The sequence below is a fragment of the Cydia splendana genome, chromosome 2 (assembly GCF_910591565.1).
Source record: "Cydia splendana chromosome 2, ilCydSple1.2, whole genome shotgun sequence".
Classification (NCBI taxonomy): domain Eukaryota; kingdom Metazoa; phylum Arthropoda; class Insecta; order Lepidoptera; family Tortricidae; genus Cydia; species Cydia splendana.
Window position 1 is genome coordinate 3,400,397 of NC_085961.1, and position 21,603 is coordinate 3,421,999.

The 21,603-nt window shown below is 37.8% G+C and overlaps 1 protein-coding gene and 1 long non-coding RNA gene across 3 annotated transcripts in view; one reads left to right on the forward strand and one right to left on the reverse strand.

Annotated features, from left to right (window-relative positions):
* Positions 1-15,736, reverse strand: part of LOC134802938 (uncharacterized) — a 216,575-nt gene extending 200,839 nt beyond the window's left edge. The window contains exon 1 of the long non-coding RNA XR_010145909.1: positions 15,662-15,736. This is a non-coding gene — a long non-coding RNA (uncharacterized LOC134802938). The remainder of the gene's footprint in view (positions 1-15,661) is intronic.
* LOC134802410 (uncharacterized) overlaps positions 1-21,603 on the forward strand; it is a 204,206-nt gene that overhangs the window by 145,328 nt on the left and 37,275 nt on the right. The gene's annotated exons all lie outside the window — the stretch shown is intronic.

Consider the following 21,603-nt stretch of genomic DNA (forward strand, 5'->3'; position numbering starts at 1 on the left):
TCGCCCTAGGGCGGAAAAGTGTTTTATACAGAAGTTTGTTTTTATTAATTCTCCTTTTTTTCCTTACAAGTGTGATGAAAAACATTGTGTGTGCCACGGGCGGTAAAGAAATTCCGAACTCGTGAACATTTTAAGCCCTCGCTTCGCGTCGGGCTTAAAATTGACACTCGTTCGTAATTTCTTATTTCCCGCCCTTAATACACAATGTACTATTGTAACACAACCGTAATAACTTTACTATTACGTGACTTTTTGAAAGTGAATTAATGTTGAGTTAATGTTAGCGAGTGGAATTTGCCCGATTTTTACAATATTTCAATACTGAAACTGAACGAGCGATAGGTACCTACTGAAATATTTGATTTTGACTTGTTTTAAAATGACTACGTGAGTATAGTCAGTATAAATAGTAGAGGATGAAACAAAACACCAAAAATATCTGAGGCCATGGAATACTTTTCAAAATAGAGATAGTTATATCCAGGCTTAGGACTTTTCGTAGCATACCGTGGTTCTAAAATCCTTGGAGCCGCCATATGTGAAATTTTCGAAGTCAAAGTCAAAGTCAAAAAGTATGAAGTTACTTTGAGTTTCGTTTTTCTACGAAAAGTCCTAAGCCTAGTTATATATCTTTACAGTTCTCGTTCAAAAGTATCTGCCGCAGTGTAATTGTTCTACATAAAGATAAAATATATGGGAGACCGAGCTTCGCTAGAAAAACATATAAAAACTCAAAAATGCGCGTTTTCCCAGAGATAAGACCTAGTTAGCTCGATTTTTCGCCCCCGATAACCCCCATATGGCAAATTACAACGAAATCGTTAGAGCCATATTATACAGGGTGGCTAAAAAATAACTGCATTCCAGTTGCCAGGGAGGTTTTGGGATTATACTGAGCAACTTTTACTATGGTACCAAGCTCGAAATATCGAAAAAAATTTGGCTGTTTCATTCATACATTTTGACTGGTCCGTTTTATATAGGAGGGTAAACTTTGTTTTGCGATTTCGGGGTTGGTCCCATAGTAAAAGTTGCTCAGTATAATTCCAAAACCTCCCTGGCAACAGGGATGCAGTTATTTTTTAGCCATCCTGCATATGGCTAATAATGGATAATTTTGACGCGTAGTCTGATCCCCTACTTTTCATGCTGAATATACTTTCTAAGGCACACAACATACAGTGTTCTTAATAAAGAACACATTCGTGCTCCCAAGTAGTTTCATAAACAGGGCCGCCTACATCAGTTTCCATTTCCACGTTTCTTTTTAAACACGGGGCTTCCTTAATGAGACTTTATGCGTTGTTCCTTTATATGGACGGGTTTTTAACTCAAAGGTATAAAGATTTTGTAAAGGCGTTATGAAAGGTATGAATAATGTTTTGTGAGGCTATATTGTGGTATTTTTCATGTAGAATTTGAAATAGGTACAACAACGATGAAGACGGATTTAAACTGTTGGGAGTTATGCAAACATTAAACTAATTACAACCTTTTATTTAACTTGCAATGTATGTATTATGTTCGGGTCAAACTTCACATGTAAGATGGGTGACAAGGCAATATTATCGTGCTGATCTGATGATGGATACAGGCGATGGCCATAGGCACTCTGTGATCACTTATCAAACAACCTTATTGTGTTTGGGGTTTGTTAGAAAAGTAAGTAATCTCGCTAAGTGAATGTAACCATTGTGATCTAAAAGTTTTAAAATAGGTATTTCTCACGACAGTTTAATTTCGAGTTTAAATTTCTTTGGATAGCGTGACGTACGCAATTGCGTTAAGTGTCATATAGTATGGGAATTTGAGTTTCCAAAACGTCCCGCTTGGCGCGCTGTTTAATATCCCATACAAAAATAGACATACTTAACGCAAACGCCAACGCTCATCCCGCTATGGAACACTACGGGTTCTGGTGTCTAATGTCTGTTTATCCTTCTTAACTGCTGGATTTCAGTTTCAGTAGGTACCAAGATTTAGATTTAGATTTAGATATTTATTCTCATAATATGAAATTACATTATAAATTATGCTACACTAATCTACATGAATTTATATTATGATCGTCATTCATATTTACATAATATTATTTAATATATAGATACAAAGGAGATCGTCGATTATCTTAGGCGTTTGGGCCCACTCGCAAATTGAACGTATACATGTAATATATATAGGAAATTAATCGTTATAATTGCTAGTTCATGATGATAAACACAGAGTCACGAAATATAACGGGAATTTTGAGAAATACTGCAATAAAGACTTGAACAATACACGAAAAACTTTTATATACTAAAGCGTATACTACTCGCACTATTCTGTAAAAGTGTTTTGACTTTTTAAAAGAAAATAGACAAAGTCTGACATGTAAATGAAACTGAAATCGTATCCACCTTCAATAAAAAGTTATATTTTGATCTTATTCGGAAGTTAATTGTTACTTCTACGGAGAGTGAACGGATTCATTTTAGATCTTCTTTCAATGAAGTAAGGTTTATTTAAGGTTGGCGTTACTTGAAAATATTTGACAGATTGATAAAAATGGTTGCGTTTAGTTAAATAAAAGTAGCATGATATCGTCGTATTCTGAACTCGTTTAAATCTCCAAACTATGTAAGTAAATAAAAATTCACATTACTATATTTCTTAACTACTTATTTTAGGCATCATTACAGTCGATTTAGAATTTATAAGTAGGTATATATTAAATAAATAATGAATGACACTACTGATATTTTGAATAGTATCGAAACGCACTTATGTCAACTATGACTTATGGCTACCCACCTTATAGTTTAATGCAATGAGATTTTATAACTCCTTAGTGAAAAAACCTCACGGCTTGTCTGAATTTGAGCGTTATGTCAATGCTAATAAAGATGTTTACGACGGCAAAGCTTTTGTTAATATATAATACATTGATTTACGGAAATGAATAATATAATGTCTTTTAATTATATATTTCTAATTCCCGTTTCATTTTTACCCAATATTATATCTTTTTCAGTAATAAAATGCGTATATAATTACTGTAATAGTCTATACCATATACGTGATGGTTTACTCGGGGCCCAAAATCGACGATCTCCTTTAATACTTACCAAGTCCAAGTTTAGTACTTACAGCAAGCCTATTATGGATCGCTTTATCCACATTTATCCACGTGATAAAACAACTGTCACTTTTTAACTCTGCGGGATAGAAAGAGACGGACACCGTTTTATCACGCTGTCACGTAGACAAATACGACCATCATATCCGTACTGGAATCTGTAACATTATGCTTATTGACACTAATAAGTAATCATGTTTCGTGCAAGAACGTTCGCTCGCGATCACTTTAGTCTCATTATGAATTTCTGAGACATATCTACGCCTATACAAACACATAAGTTTCACGTCTATAATATTTAACCATAGATTACCTCTGAGAGATTCTGCATTCGAAAGCATTTACGATGACTCGCTGCGCGCACACGTAACAGCTAGTGCATGCATAGTTGTTCTTATATTAGTTGTACGCAGAGTGTGTGATTCGGTGTATCTTTCGATTATGTGAAAAAACGGGCTGTGGTTATCCGGGGGATGAATTTTTCATTGTATTTTTTTTTTCTGAGTTGACATTCCAAATAATTCCAATTAGTCATTTTCGTAATTATAAATCAATTGTCTCTTTAGTGAACCGATATTGATACTTGAAATAATCAGAACCGAACGTCTAACTGACTTTTATCTTACTGTCACTCAACGAAATAATAGATTGTAAGTTTATTAAATAATACATATTTTTGATTTTTTACATTGTATTTTACGTAACAAGTATTTATCTGTGCGTCTATAGATTAGTTTTCTCAATTTGTAGTGTCATTAAAAAACTCCCTTTTTGCGTCAACGGCATGACATGTACGGGCCCTGATTCTCACTTATGACTTTCAGTCTATATAGTGAATTCAAGCCTACAGAAACGCCATGTATAGTCCATCTAGCGGGAAGGAGATGTATGTGTCAAATATCTAGGTCAGATTAATTAATTCCACCCAGCGCTCGCAAATGCCTATATTCAGATATCATCTAACGGCAACTGATATCTTATACTGATGGCTTACCGCGAATCACGTTCGACGTGTTGCCTCTCTTTCGCACTTGTAAATTCGTACGTAAGTGTGAGAGCGAGGTGTTGCCGTCGATTGTGGTTCGCGGTAGGCCCTAGAGTTGGCACTGATATCTAAAATTGATAGTTGGCACTAACTTCCGTAAGACGTAATACAATGCGAGCGGAGTTCGGTAGTCGGCTTATGTACGGGACGGGACGGGACACGACACGGGAACGACACGACACGGTGATAGGCCGACAAATTTTACGATATAGACTATTGAGAGTTGATGGAATCTAAAATGAACTAGGTTATTGGGTGAAAGCGATGGACTAAGTACTGAGCTCAAGGGCGTAGCCAGCCAGAGGCCACAGAGGGGCATGCATTGTATGTAAAATTTGAGGTCCAGGGTGGGGGGGGGGGGGGTAGCTGTCCTCCCCTGCCTGTACCTGCCTACGCCCATCACTGAGCTATGGGGTAAAAAACAGGACGCCTGCCTAATAAAACGGCATGCAATTTTATTTCCGGCAGACGGTGACTCGCCCTCACAAGATGGGAACCCACAAAAAGCGACATCTAGGATGACTCAAGGGCACCACCGGTGTGAGCGGCTCAGTACGTCTACCACCAGTTTTTACATTGACATCGCTCACGTCTACGTAATTTACTTTCTGTACATCTCGCTTGCACTAATATGCGAGTACGAGCGAGATGCATAGAAAGTAAGTTACGTAGACGTGAGCGTATATGTCAATGTCAAAACTGATGGTAGACGTACTAGGGTGTCGAGACGGCGACGAAATGACACGGGAATAACGTGATAACGGACGGACTAATACTTATCTTTAAGGTCCCGTAGTTTCGTGTTTTTCTCCCAATCTCACTGAGCGTAAGCGTGAGCGAAATGGATGTGCGATTGTGCGTGTTCGGGACCACGGACATCATCGGATGTTTTTGAATTTTAATTTGTTGTAAGTTCGAACAAAAGAAAAAACAATGATATCCCTAATTTTTAGAAGCAATTTTCGTATTTTTAGATTTGTGCATACCTACATTTTGACGGTGGTAGCCGAGTGGAAAGCGGTGGTAGCCGAGTGGATATGACGTCCGACTTTCAATCCGGAGGTCGCGGGTTCAAATCCTGGCTCGTACCAATGAGTTTTTCGGAACTTATGTACGAAATATCATTTGATATTTACCACTAGCTTTTCGGTGAAGGAAAACATCGTGAGGAAACCTGCATACATCTGCGAAGAAATTCAAAGGTGTATGTGAAGTCCCCAATCCGCATTGGGCTAGCGTGGGGACTATAGCCCAAGCCCTCTCGCGCATGAGAGGAGGCCTGTGCCCAGCAGTGGGACGTATATAGGCTGAAATGATGATGATGACATTTTGACTCAAATTTTAAAAGTGCATTTTAGACTATAGGGCGAAAGTTAAAAATTCAGGATTCGAGTAGAGAAAATGCTCAAGATTGTTAATGAAATTTTTGGCAACCGTGATCTAAAACCGCGGTACGATTTTTCAAAAATTCCGTTCTAGTCTGAACTTACGGAACCACATTGTATTTTGTATTGTTATTTTTGTTTGATCTCGGCCCAAAAAACCCACATTTCGATTGCCTATCGGAACTTGTCTAGGTCTTGATTAGTTTGATTATTCAAGGTTTTTCTTGTCGGTCCCATATTGGGATACCCTATTCAATTCAATTCAATTCTTTATTGATAAAAATATAATTTTACATGTCAGGTACATATATGCTTAATGCTAAGTCTTATAATTAATTAATTATTAGATTTATTTACATAGTTGGACAGGCAAGGCTGAGCCCGCGAACTAGTAGTTGTTTATTAGATAAATTAATGTGTAAGTACCTATATTATAGTATTATCTACTTGGTACAGTGTTAGGTCTCGAAAAAGGCATCGATTGAGTAGTATGCGTCAGACGCCAGTTTAGATTTAAGTTTTTTATTGAAACATAGGTCGCTGGTGGTTTGTTTCAACTCCAGCTGGATTTTATTATATACTTTAGGTCCTACCGTATGTATACACTTTCTAGACTTGGCTAGACGCGTCTTAGGTGGATTAAGTTCAATAGGCCTCCTGGAACTCGCACCTCGGGCGTTGCCACGAGTCGGAAACAGTGTTATGTTGCGTCTTACGTATTTTGCCACTTCGAAAATGTATAGACACGGCAGGGTAAGAATTCCTGTTTGTTTGAATAGTTCCTGGGCTGGGTGGTCCCATGGGACGCCAGATATGCACCGAATTGCTCGTTTTTGGAGTTTGAATGGCCTTAGTCGGTCTGCAGCATCGCCCCATAGGTCGACTCCGTATGCTAGTATTGAATGAAAGTAGCCGTAATAAGCTTTCTTAATATTATTAATGTTTAGACTGGGGCGGAGTCTGCCCAGGGCGAAGCAAGCGGATGACAGGCGGTCACATAGCTGATCAATATGCGGACTCCACGTTAGACCGGAGTCGATTATCAGGCCTAGGTATCGCACTTGGTCAACCTGAGGGACGTATTGGCCGTTGCAACTTATATTTAAATCGTGCACTCTGTTACCTCGCAAGCAGAAGCGGAGTATGTTAGTTTTTTCAACGTTTAATATCATTCCGTTGGCCGAGAACCACCTTGCTACTTCATCCATTACTTTGGCCAATTTAGTTTTGAGTAGAATTAGATTTTCAGCTGCTACGATTACACAACAGTCATCGGCGAACATCACAATTTCCGCATCGTCGGTGGCGGTTGTAAAATCGTTCATTAATATTGAAAAAAGGTTATTACCGATCACGGATCCCTGCGGAACAGCAGCGTCCCCCAATTCCAGGAGATCAGATCGTACTCCGCGTACGGAAGTTAGTTGTTTCCGGCCCTTTAGGAAGGAGGCTATCGTTTTTAGGAAGCTGCCGGTGATTCCATAGTGATCTAGTTTGGATAAAATGAGAGGGTGACTAACCAGCTCAAAGGCGCGCGACAAGTCGCAGAATATGGCTGCCACCTGTAGCCCGGCATCGAGGTGGCCGGTCACCCTGGTCACTACGTCGCGTGCCGCGTCGATGGTTGATCTCCCGGGTTGGTAAGCATACTGCTGAGTGTTTAATAAATTATTAGAGTAAAAATGAGACATTAATTTTTCACTTAGTACTCGCTCGAAGACCTTCGAAAATAGTGGTATTAGCGAAATGGGTCGATAGTTCTTTAAACTGTTAAGGTCGCCCTTACCTTTATATATCGGTTGTACCTTGATATTTTTTAACGTGCTGGGATAGGTACCTGCATCTATACATCTATTTATTAGGTCACAAAATATATCAATAATAAATGTCGGTAGTATGTCAAGTAGACGAGACGACATATCGTAGATATCCTTCGAGTCTTTACGTTTGATCAGTTTTATTGATTTAGCAATGTATTGAAAGAGGAATGGTTCATTTTCAATATGCTTATTGTGTTTGTTTACGTACTTACTAAGATAACACAGCGCAGCGGGAATGTCGGGGCAGGCGCAGGTGGTCTTGTTCGCGTCGACGTAGAACCGGTTTAGCGCCGCGGCGGCAGCCGAAGTCCGATGCTCGACGGTCGTACCAGCTGATTCACTTATCAACACATCCAGCGAATCTTTTTTATTATTGTTGCTACTTGTTTCAGATGCAATTATATGCCATGATGTCCGGCAGATGTTATTGCTATTTGAAATCATGTCATTATAATGTTGCTTACGAGCGGCATAAAGTTCTTTCGAGTACCTAGTTTCGAGATCTAACACTGTGTCGGCAGATAATTGACTATGTGACGTGTTATTATTGTTATTATGCAGGGCTAATTTTATTTGTCGTAGGTGGTTTCGTAATTGAATAACAGGTTCGCTTACCCATGCCTTGCTATAATTTTTAAGAGGATACTTTTTCAATGGAAAGTTAATATTATAAAAGTTAATTATTATGTTTATAACAGAATTAAATATAATGTCGGGACTAATTTGATTATTTAGGACAAATGCCCAGTCGTAGTTATATAAACAGAGATTGAAGTTGTATTTGTTCATATCTGAAAACAGTCTTTTCCAAATGACATTGTTAAGTTGTAACTCTCTTAGTATAGTTATAGTAATTAAAACACATTTGTGGTCAGATACAAGCATATCGTACGGTTCTACACATAACACTTCGTTTTTTTTAATATTGGTATAGGCGTGATCGATGCAAGTACTAGTTGTATTGCAAATTCTGGTGGGGAAGGACACCAGTGACGTCATGCCAGCTGATTTAACTAGGTCAAGTAGGACCTTTTTTTCGTTAGTTTTAGTTAGTAAGTCGATATTGAAATCTCCTACAATTATAACTTTGTTTTGTTTAAATACAGGAAGTTCGATAATTTCATTTAACTTTGATATGAATAATTTAAAATTGTTTGGCTCACCTGACTGGGGAGGAGGTTTATAGATACATACAACGAGCACGCCTATACCTATATATTCGGCCGCACACGCCTCCAGGGTCATTTCCACGCTAAGGGCTGCCACTTCCTTCCTTTCCAGAGTAGGTAGTGAGGTCTCGGAGTAGATGGAGACGCCGCCGCCGTTACGCGAGGGTCTGCAGTAGCTGGCACTGAGTTGATAGTTCATGATGTTCACCTTTTCGATCTGGCCTTGTTTTAACCAGTGTTCAGATAAGCATATGACGTCTATGTTTTTCTTGAGTTGGAGTTCGCACTCTAATTTTTGCGTTTTGTTTTTGAGCCTGTTTATATTTTGGTGTATGACAGTGAATTGCTTCGTTTGTGTTGTAGATTTTGTTATCTGCGGTCCAGTCGGGTGTAGGCTAGGGTTGTGCTGGCCGGCGTTCCTTTCTGAACAAAAAGGGCAAACCCTCCTCCAATTTAGGAGGGATTTAAATCTTCTCGGGGAGAGGTGTAGGGTAAGAGAGAGCATTGTAATATGCGTTGAAAAATATTTAAACTATCTTTCGGCGCGATTCGGGAAATGAATTAGAGATTCACTAGATATGGAATAGTAAAGATATGTGACGTTCCACCGCAAAATGGCGGCTGGCGCTTACGTCGCATAGCGCCGCAATAATATTGGAGCGGCGTTAATAATAGCGTAAGCGCTAACCGCCATAAGGTACCTTTACCCGTGGCACGTCACATATCTTTACTATTACATACCTAGTGAGTCTCTGATTCATTTCCCGAATCGCGCCGTTTATCTTTCAAGTAAAGTCAATACGTGTCGTCAGGTGTAAAGCGGCCTCGGGGCGTGAACTAATATCAATTTAGTTAAGTTTGTAGTATTCAATGTATGGTAATTCCGTTGTTCCGTCCGCCGGCGGAATTCCATTATTGAACTGTTTAAATGTGTCGGAGTAAATGTACGGTAGTGGAAAATGTAATAAAATTGGAGTTTATTTTATACGAACTGGAAAAAACTGCGAATTTTAAATATCTACATTGAAGTTTTTTACAGCATGATTTAATATATAGGACTGTTACAACGACTTTGAGAAAAAGATATAAACAAATATTATAAGACACGGCCCGATTCGAACTTTAAGATACCTATGTCAAATATTATGCCTAGATACGATATTGATTAGATATGTCAGTGTCAAAAGTAGTAGTAGTAGTAATCACTTTATTGTACACAACACAGGTTTACATAATATTTACAGAAATAAAGGTACAAAGGCGAACTTATCCCTGTAAGGGATCTCTTCCAGCTAACCAAAAGTGACTTTTGTTTGAAGAAAACGTCATTTGACACTGACATATCTAATCAATATCGTATCTATACTGCAAAACGTAATTCAAGACCAAAAAAAGTAAGACAATGTTGCCACTGCAATAATTTGTTTGTATAATAGTAAATTCCTTTTGATAAATAATCACGCTAAAATAATTTATTTATTAGTAATTATACTCCTACGATTTAAAAGAGTGTTCGTACATCCCTAGTGAAGCCATTTCAAGTGCGACGTCACCATCGACTGCATCATGGTATAATAATATACTCCGCCTGGTACTCTATTCTGAGATTAGCGTATGACCTAACTGACACGGGCCTACGTCATCATGCTGTTTACAGGTTCTCAAACTTTAAAATGTGGGAGAATTTTAACCAACGGTGAAAATTATTTTAACGGCATTAATTTTCAGTTATTCATGTAGAAACATAGTAAAATAAAACAAATCTAATGTATTAAATTAAACTTTATTTATACAAGACAAACGTTTTAAAAACTAATTCACAGTTACACATTAATTACCAAGCTTACGACGAGAAAAGTTTGGAAAACACTGCGACTGCTGACACTGAGCGAGAAGGAAATAACAATTAACACGCGTTCGACAAGGATGACGGTCAGGGCATGAAGTTATCTAGATCCGAATTGTCAAATGTGACAGCGCTATCCTGTGTTGCCAGTAATGTAAACAGAATTACCCGAACGTCTGAAATTTCTTTCGTGTATCGGAAGATATGCTAACGAATAATTAAAAATGACGTGTTATTGTAAAATTTAAGATAAAATACATTATAAATGAAAATCATAAAATTATAAAGAAATATTTTAACTTATTAACCATAGATATAATGTACCCATGTAACATGTTATGTTGAAATAAAGTGGCAATGTTATTGTGACGTAGGCCCGTGTCACTCTGGGAATAGAAGACCATGTTTTATTAGACCATGGTCGCACTCGTGTCACCGTATTCGATCGGCCCTGGCAGTACTCAAGGTCACGTCGGTTTGTGTACACCTCCCGTTTAAAAATCAAAAACACAGGAAAAATGGTTATTTGTGCATTGAATGGGTGTCACAACGCATCAAATCATAAAAACAAACCGACTTACATTACATTTCACGCGTAAGTATTGAGTTTAATGTGATATTTTTACGTAATCGTAACTACAAAAATCCAATGTTTCGTCAGCCGCCATTTCTAATAAATGTTGCCAGTGTAGTGAATATTTTTTCCTAAAATGGGACATGACGTTTACATTCTAAAATGAATACGATTAGTTGAAGTTCCTTGTATAATTGTATAAAAATTATATATTTTTAAATATTTCTTTATTTTATTTCAATTTATGTATTATTTTTATTATTTTATGCACATTTTAAATAAAAAATAGTAAAAATGTATCAGTTTTTTTTTAATGAAAACTACAGAAATGCAAACAATCCTTAAAAGGGACATAAAAAGGTTTTGCTACAAAATCAAATCTACACACTTACAAATTATTAATAACCAAGTGTTAAGGATGTGGTTAAAATACCCCACTTTGAGGGAAATATCTATATACTGGTCACACGTTTTTGTATATATGTGTGTGTTGCTGAGCGTAAAACACGAGCCTCGCACGCACACATCGATCGTGTTTCGGCTTCACTTTTGACAGGTTAGCCGTATGGGGACTATCTGTCTATGCGTTATTAGTTTAAGTATGTATGTATATCACTTTATTGCACATAAACAGGTTGTATATATCGACGCGCATTCGGCAAAATCCGATAGGAGAAAGCTTTATGTCTGCGCAAGCAGAAAAAGTCTTCGTTCGGCTCGGCTCGCATCGGCCAGCGCCTGCCGAGACGCGTCGACGGCTTTGTCGCTCTTATTGCGCGGACATAATGCTTATTCCTACCGGCTTTTGCCGAATGCGCGTCGATATATCTGGGGAGACCCTTAGAAAACAACCTATGTATTGCGAAAATGTACAATTCGTGTTGTTTTTTGTGGGTCACACTACCTAAACAAAAGGTTTAGGTGCGTATGGACAGCAAACATTCGCTAATACTCTAAACAAATATTGACTATTTGTTTTTCTGGGCAACAATATCAATAGGTATGGACGATTGTATGTCGCTTCAGCCATTTGTATTATTTAAGGTAACACGCCTGATGTGGAAATAGAAAAAACACGTAAATAAATAACCTGTTGACATTAGTGTTAAGGATGACCTCACGTTAGACCGGGCCGTGTACGGGCCGGAGCTTACGGGGCATCGTTTTCTATCGAAAGCATCACGTGATCGCCTGTCATGTCATAGAAAAGCAAGCGCCGGAAGCTCCGGCCCGGACACGGCCGGGTTTAGACCATCACGTTAGCGTGAGTCATCCTTTATGGGAAAAATGACATTTCCATTCTCATTATGATTGTAGGGTTAACGTATAAAACGAATAAATTAAAAAAGTATGCATCTTTCGGTTGTGATTGAAAAACAGTTGAGCGTTTTGGTTTTAGTTGTTATCTAGTTAGCATAGAATAATGATTTCCATGCTACCCCTTTTTCCGGGACTCAAACTATCTTTATTCCAAATTTTACCTAAATCAGTTTAGCATGAAGAGGTAAAAGACAGGCAGACAGAGAACGTTACTTTGACCTGTTAAATAAGCAAAATTTCTAAAGAAAATAGGTACCTATTTGTCAAAATATCAACTGTAAAATACGCGATACTATCTTAAGGTTATCCATTCGTACGAGCCTTAAGAAAAAAACCGGGCAAGTGCGAGTCGGACTCGCGCACGAAGGGTTCCGTACCATAATGAAAAAAAAAAAAAAACGGAAAAAAATGCAAAAAAAAACGGTCACCCATCCAAGTACTGGCCACGCCCGACGTTGCTTAACTTTGGTCAAAAATTACGTTTGTTGTATGGGAGCCCCATTTAAATCTTTATTTTATTCTGATTTTAGTATTTGTTGTTATAGCGGCAACAGAAATACATCATCTGTGAAAATTTCAACTGTCTAGCCATCACGGTTCGTGAGATACAGCCTGGTGACAGACAGACGGACGGACGGACGGACGGATGGACAGCGAAGTCTTAGTAATAGGGTCCCGTTTTACCTTTTGGGTACGGAACCCTAAAAACAAACCCTTCCAAAACCAAAATAGGCGTATGGTACAAAGTCTGTACCAAAACCAAAACCAATTAAATAATAAATAGGTACCTGTTTACTTTGTTAGGGTTCCGTACCCAAAGGGTAAAACGGGACCCTATTACTAAGACTTCGCTGTCCGTCCGTCCGTCCGTCCGTCTGTCTGTCACCAGGCTGTATCTCACGAACCGTGATAGCTAGACAGTTGAAATTTTCACAGATGACGTATTTCTGTTGCCGCTATAACAACAAATACTAATAAAAACAGAATCAAATAAAGATTTAAATGGGGCTCCCATACAACAAACGTGATTTTTGACCAAAGTTAAGCAACGTCGGGAGTGGTCAGTACTTGGATGGGTGACCGTTTTTTTTTCGTTCTTTTTTTTGCATTATGGTACGGAACCCTTCGTGCGCGAGTCCGACTCTCACTTGCCCGGTTTTTTTTCAACGTAAGCCACAAAGACTTAAGAGGCCGTGTACGATTTTAGAGCAGAAATGTGAAATTGATGGATTTGGTCGTTGAAATTGTACACCTTTTGTTACGTTATATCTAAATAGCAAATATTGGTTTCTATTAGCACGTCTTCTCATCTTGGCTTTTAATAATGAGGTCGCGGGCGTGCGTCACCAGTAATACATGACGAGAAGGGGCAGTATTTAAAAATTCAATAAAAAATTATGGTGGTAAGATATACTAAATGATGTATAAGAACAGTTTCAGGAAATGTTGTCGATTGTTTAAGTATCAAAATTACTTTGTAATTAAGTCGAGTTTCAAAGAAATTGTCACCTGATTTCAAGTAATTTCTGGAGAAAATTGATTTCGTCTAACTTTCATTTACACTACTTCAAAGTCATAATAACAAAAATGTAGTCTACAAAAGTCCGAGTACAGGATATGTGTAATACAAATTTACCATTTTTAGCAGTCCAAACTTTACGAAATTTACAAATAAGATCGTCAAAAACAGTGCTTTACGCGCGATTACCTAAACGTCCTTCAGAAAAAAAATCATTACTTATTTAGTGAGTCTCTTATCAAAAAAAAAAATCTATAAAAGTACAAGATGGGAAGACGTGCGAATAGAAACCAGTACTTGTTATTTCTATTAGATAGCACAAAGTGTAGAATTTCTTCGTCAAAATCTATCAATTTTACATTTTTGCGACTAAAATCGTACACGGCCTCTTAAGAATCTATTCAATATAAACTCGCTTGTATAAAGCAGTCAAAGAAACGTTTTCCCTTTTATTAATCTAACGGCCGCTTCCGAAACGTCAACGACTGTAACAAACAGGAACGCCTCACTTCCCACTTACTTCAATTTAGCGAATGCTTACCGAATTTAGCGTTTTAGAAGAGACCAAGAAATAATAAAGATTGTCAATTGTTATAGACAGTTGCGCCTCTTTTTATGCGACGCCTTAGTGAGTGCGGTTAAAGGTCTCTTTTTATAGTTTTTCGTAAATGACTCGTAAACGGTGGCCCGTTCTTTTACATACATAACATACATAAAATTGTCTACAAATAGGATTTTGTACACTTTCTGCAAGGACCCATATTTAAAAAGCCATACCATTCCCTACAACTATGCCAAAATACTATTTCCCCCATTTTTACTTCGTTTGGTGGCCTATATGTACATATACAGATTTTTATTTTGGAAGTACATATTACCAAAACAATCAAAGCCAAATTATGAAATTAAGTACCTACTATTTCTAAATAAGATGATTTTTTATACTGACTTATTTATTCACCAGCCTATACATAGGTATAGGCCTATACATACCTATAGTGTCTTAGTGCTGGTCAAAAGTCCTCCTATTATTCTTCCACCTTTTCCTATGCACTATATTTTTTACTAAAACTAATTAGGTATTTTCCTTATGCTGGCATAACTGTCTCTCAAACAAATATTCTCAATTATTTTTGTTCTGGCAGTATGTACACGCTCTGTTTTAATTATTAATTAAATAAGCTTTTCAGTCTTTACGATTTATGTGTCTCTGGTTTTCCCGAGCCGGATCCCCGCTTTGATCCTTCCTGGACATTTGAATATGTAAATGCCGAAAATGGGATGAGCTGGAGCATGGCTGAAAGAAACGGTCATATCTGGGTTTTAACATGCGGGTGAAGCGTTTTCATTTAGTTAATACGTTTGTACGGTATGGATTTTTAACGTGGCTTAGTTACTCATTAAATTTACACAACGGCTTACTAGCTGGTTCGAATCCCGGTAAGAGCATTTGTGTGTTTATCATTCATATATTCGTACCTATAAATTCGTTGTTGACGAAGTTTTAGGAAGATGGGAACCAAGTTAGTGTCAAATAGATACTTTGTAACGTCCGTGTGAGCCATATGAGACCATTAAAGTGGCATGTCGTTAAGCGGACGGTAAAGTGTCTTACAAAATGTATGTAACATTGTATGAAGACAAACAGGTTGGAATTAAAAACTTTAAGTGACTTTAAATGATGCTATCGGTTATCTAAAACCTTTTAATATATACATTCTTATTTACTCCAAACCAACTCTTAAATCTGTCGATATATTGTGGTTAGAACCATGGTTAGTGTTCTAATTTATATAATAATAATACTGATATGTACTTAGTCCATCGCTTTCACCCAATAACCTGGTTCATTTTAAGCCGACCACTGACTGACAGGCCGCCGGACGATATCGGCCTGTCAGTTAGAACAAAAATTTGACAGTTCCGAACAACTGACAGGCTGATATCGTCCGGCAAACTGGTAATCTGTGGGCCCCATTCTTCTTCTTCTTCCAGTGCCATCTCCTACCGGAGGTCGGCTATCATGAGGGCTATACGAACTTTAGACACAGCTGCGCGGAATACCTAATGAGCGTGTGCTCTGTTTGAACCATGTTCGGAGATTTTTGAGCCATGAGTTACGTCTTCGTCCGGATGATCTTTTCCCTTGGATCTTTCCTTGTATAATGAGTTGAAGGAGTTCATACTTCTCGTTTCGCATGATATGACCAAGGTACTGTAGCTTGCGTTTTTTGACGGTCTTTAAAACCTCGACCTCTTTATTTACTAACTGCAGCACTCTTTCGTTAGTTATTCTATCCGTCCCATGGTCTAATAAAACATGGTCTTCCATTCCCAGAGTGACACGGGCCTACGTCACAATAACATTGCCACTTTATTTCAACATAACATGTTACATGGGTACATTATACCTATGGTTAATAAGTTAAAATATTTCTTTATAATTTTATAATTTTCATTTATATGTATTTTAGCTTAAATTTTACAATAACACGTCATTTTTAATTACTCGTTAGCAATATCTTCCGATTCACGAAAGAAATTTCAGACTTTCGGGTAATTCTGTTTATACTACTGGCAACACAGGATAGCGCTGTGCACATTTGACAATTCGGATCTAGATAACTTCATGCCCGGACCGTCATCCTTGTGGAACGCGTGTTAATTGTTATTTCCTTCTCGCTCAGTGTCAGCAGTCGCAGTGTCTTCCAAACTTTTCACGTCGTAAGCTTGGTAATTAATGTGTAACTGTGAATTAGTTTTTTAAACGTTTGTCTTGTATAGATAAATAAAGTTTAATTTAATACATTAGATTTGTTTTATTTTACTATGTTTCTACATGAATAACTTAAAATTAATGCCGTTAAAATAATTTTCACCGTTGGTTAAAATTCTCCCACATTTCAAAGTTTGAGAACCTGTAAACAGCATGATGACGTAGGCGCGTGTCAGTTAGGTCATACGCGAATCTCGGAATGGAGTACCAGGCGGAGTATATTATTATACCATGATCCGTCCATGATATTTTCAGGATTCTTCTGTACACCCACATTTCGAAAGCCTCCAAGCGTTTACACATATTCTCGGTCAGTGTCCACGATTCTACTCCGTACAGAAGAACCGAGAAAACATAGCACCGTGCTAGACGCACCCTAGTAGAAATCCTCAACGAACGGTTGCAGAGAAGATGTCCGAGCTTCATGAACGCATTACGCGCCTGTTCTATTCGACATTTAATTTCGACGCTGTGATCACTCTGGTCGTTTACAATGCATCCTAAGTACTTGTAAGACTGGACTCCATTAGATCCCATCAACTCTCAATAGTAGTCCTTTCTCCCTGGCGAGTGCTGCCTCTATATTGCATCTATTTCGTATTTCTCGAATACGATTGGTCGGAACGCTTTCTATGTTAAATTTTATTCTCCAAGCGACTATTACTACCTTTAGTAATCAAATAGACGCAATCACCCCATAGTTGCAACTACCCCGGTTGACATTACCTAACATTGATCTTGGATATTCGTTTTATCTCCGAAATAGAAATGGTGATATCAGAGTTTTAACACGCGACGCTTGGCTTCGAGGTTTTCTTTTAATAATTAATACATTTGTATGCCGGCGGGGTAGGATTGAATTTTTAACGTGTCGGACTCAATGTGGTTTCAAACACTGCTAACAACGTAGGTGTTACGTAAGTAACGAAATATGTGGCGTTCCATGCCAAAAGGGTCCTTAGCTCCAATGTGCATAATAAATAAATCATTTATTTCAGACCAAGTTGATCCATAATTTCTTAGTTACAGAGTATATTAATAACTATGTTAGTGGCACAATACAATAACAAAAAAACATAGGATAATAAGGATCCTTCTCCTGGAAGGTTGCCTATAGCATATAGCATATAGTCGCTAACTACAGTAGAGTCCGGTTATAACGACGCCCAAGGGACCGCTGATATTACGTCGTACTAACCGGACGTCGTACAAAACGAACTGCCAATTTTAATATATTTTTTAATCAAAATAATAACATCATTCTGTATTTATTAATACTTATGCGACAATCAAAGAAAAAAAAACATTTCTTTTAAAATATTTATTTACGTTAGTATTACGACACCTTGTCTTAAATGGAGATACTTGTGTGTTTGTGTGTCATCGTAGTAGTCGTCGTCGTAGAATAAAAAGTCGTAATTCTTGGGGAACTATTCAAGACGACGTTGTTTTATCACATAGTTCCTATGGCCACCTCCTGTGTCCATCATCAGATCAGCTGCAAGGTACCAAAATATTGCATTGTTACCCAACTTACATAAGTAGTAAGTTTAAGCTCAATTGAATAATGGGAATTGTTTTATTTAGTTTGCAAGATTACGAAAAGTCACATTATTTCATCCTGATCCGTATAGGCAAAAAGGGGAGGGGAGTTGGGTGCGCGGGACGGAGTAAGCTTCTTACCAACAATTTATTTGTAAAAACTACGTCGCTCGTCGTTGTAACCGGACTTTACGGACGGATTTTGAGTCAATTTCCGTCGTTAAAAGCGATCGGTCGTTATAAGCGGAGTCGTAATAAACGGTTGTGCTTTCATAGTAGCTTGTACTAAAACCAAACAAGTGCTTATACTTAGGTCGCTATAAGCGGTTGGTTGTTATATGCTATATGCGAAGTCGTACTAACCGGATTCTACTGTATATGGAAAGCCACATATAGTTAGCGACTTAGCGGCGCTGAAAAATTGTAGTCGCACTTTAAGGTTATGGAAGACATCGTTAAGGTACAATCAGCAACACTCTTAACTGTCCATCGGTGAACCTTATGCCTCTTGTAATAAGGTTTATGGACAGTTAACAGTGTGGGTGATGGTACTTACATTATCTGTTGTTCTAGTCCAATGGTTTTGTGATGGACGCGGTTGTCCCATGATAATAGGTACCAAAAATGGCAATAATTCACAAGGTGTCTTTTTAACCGACTTCAAAATTACAATTGGAGGATGTTCTCAATTCGATTGTGGGTTCCGTACCCAAAGGGTAAAAACGGGACCCTATTACTAAGACTCCGCTGTCCGTCTGTCTGTCACCAGGCTGTATCTCATTGAACAGTGATAACTAAGCAGTTGAAGTTTGCACAGATGATGTATTTCTGTTGCCGCTATAACATCAAATGCTAAAAAGTACGGAACCCTCGGTGGGCGAGTCCGACTCGCACTTGTCCGGGTTTTTTAATGTGTGTTACCTTAGAACTCCATCACTTTTCAACTTATAGGTAAATCTGAAAATATTGTCCAAATCCAGTTCTACTTACATACCAAGTCCATGATATTTGATGAAGTTGAACTGCTCAGGAAGACCAGAATTATCACACTTATTACACCTTTGTTAACAGTTTTGAATGATTCACGGTTAGTTTCACTAGACTTATACAGGGTGTCCCTAGCCATTGGACAAAGCCGAAATGTACATATGCATAGGGTATTTAGAATCAGTATACAAAGTATCATAACAAACGGTGTAGCGGTTACGAAGAAATTAACAAATTACGATTTTTTTATTTTGGAGCAACCTGTATGTGTTAGTAGCTCCTGAGGTAATAAATATTATGAAACCTTCTTCGACCGTTTTGATTATCTTTTTTATTTATGACATTAATAAGATTCTGACTTTTGACAAATGTCATCATTACCGCACATTTTCAAACAAATTGTCAAAAGCACTGCCAATGATTAATACAGTATGTTTCTTTTTGTTGTCGATTATTGGAAAAAACTTTTGTTTGATTTATTATTTTTTTCTTTTGTTCTAATTAAAAAAATATTACCGTTAGATCATTTCTGAGAAGTAGCCCTACGTGGGATTTCAGGGTTTGTCCAATGGCTAAGGTCACCCTGTATACGAGTAGACGCGCACGAATGTGGGTATTAGATCGAGCGCGATCTACACAACTTTGGCACCCACCCCATCTTCAGTTACCCGTGAACAAGATGCATGTAACTGCGTCGAAATATCGGGAGCTTGAAAACAATACAAAAGGTAATCACGGTCTATATCCCGGTCGATATAAATCACCTTTGTTAACATGTGTTCCGATATATTTGGCCACCTTGGCCATCCCTATCTATATGATTCTGACTGTACAATTCAATGTCTTAACTTAATATACCTATATCACTTTGTTTACTTTAGATTAGACCTTATAGTACTAGACGAATTGTTATAGAGGAGCGGGATTTCCTGATACAGGTATTTCTTTACCTTATAGGAAGTATCTACCTTATTATCATAATATATTGTCAATTATATATTATATATATTTTTATTCTGACTGTACAATGTCTTAACGACGGCAATTAGAAGTTGTCAGCATTGTTTGAAAGATCAAGGCCCCGCTAACTAACCGGGTGTTCAAGTTTCTACTAAAGGTTGAAGTTTTAACACGCTTCCTTGCTACGGGGGGGGTTATGGCTCGAATACTTTTCAGTGAATAGGCCGGTTCGTTTAATATATTTAATTGTTTAATAGCAGTTAGGCAAGTTCAACTACTAGTAGCTTTGTGAGTTGTATACTTCGCGAGTCTCTCTCTGCATAATAGTCAAAAAAACTTATCGAAACTGCTTACAAAATTTCAAGAGGATCTGTAGAAAAATGCAGCATTTAGAGAATAACAGCAGGACGGATAGGTATACAATAACATTATTGCCCAATTGCTTCGCGCTCGTTTGATCAGAAGGACAACATACATAGAATAACATTATGAGACATCTTACAGTGCTTTTATTTCATTTTTACAAGGCAAATTGTGTAAGGCGAAGTCTAACGTTTCGCGCCAATTCCCTATCGTACGCGACCGAAATTGTACTCCTGTACAGTCGGTACAATACTATAAAATATCTAAACATGTACTATAACACTTTGACAATAGAGGCATGTTAGGTAACTACTGTATAGGGGAACGCTTTATAGCATTGTAACTAGGTACATATTGAAGAAACTTCATAGTTTATTACCCTAAAATGTAGTATTTTTAAAGCCCCATAAGCTATTTGCGTACATACTCCAGAAAGCCATATGAGAGGCCTCGCATTGCCCGTCTGTCCGAAACTGGAACTTAGTTTGCCTGGTTAAAATACCAGTGGCCTCAGCTGCAGAACACACGGACAGTTGTTTCGTTGTGCAATCGATCGTTTAAAAACTGAGATGAGGCCTAACTGTCATCATTTAAAACCGAAATACGTTGCCTCTATCGCTTTTGAACATACAAGCGATAATTTCAATGAATTGCAAAGGCGAGGGCCTCAATAATTTCAATGAAAAACACAACTAGAGTCGCACCAAGAAAAGTCTGCAACGGATTTGATAGCCCACGCAGTGTAAGTGTTATTTATACGTCATAATTTCATAGAAGTTTAACGGTTAAAATGACACTTGCACTGCGTGGGCTATCAAAATCGCTGCAGACTTTTCACGGTCTGACTTTAGACAGATAATTAAATTTGATGATGACATTGATGATAAAGTTGCGTGCCATGTTTAACCGACGAAAAAAACGGAGGAGGTTCTCAAGTCGACGCGTATATGATTAATGGCAACTTTTATGTCGTTTTCGCAAGACTGGTCCTACTTAAACCGAGGTTAGCCCGCCAACGTTTAAATTTATTATTTTTAGTTGTAATTGAAAATGTACTTTTCTATTTTGTTTTTATTAATTTTTAAGGCTATTATTTTATCGTCTCTCACATTGATACCTAAAGCGATTTACGCACTGATAAAGCAATCTAAGTACCGTCGTAAACCGTCGGTAGTAACC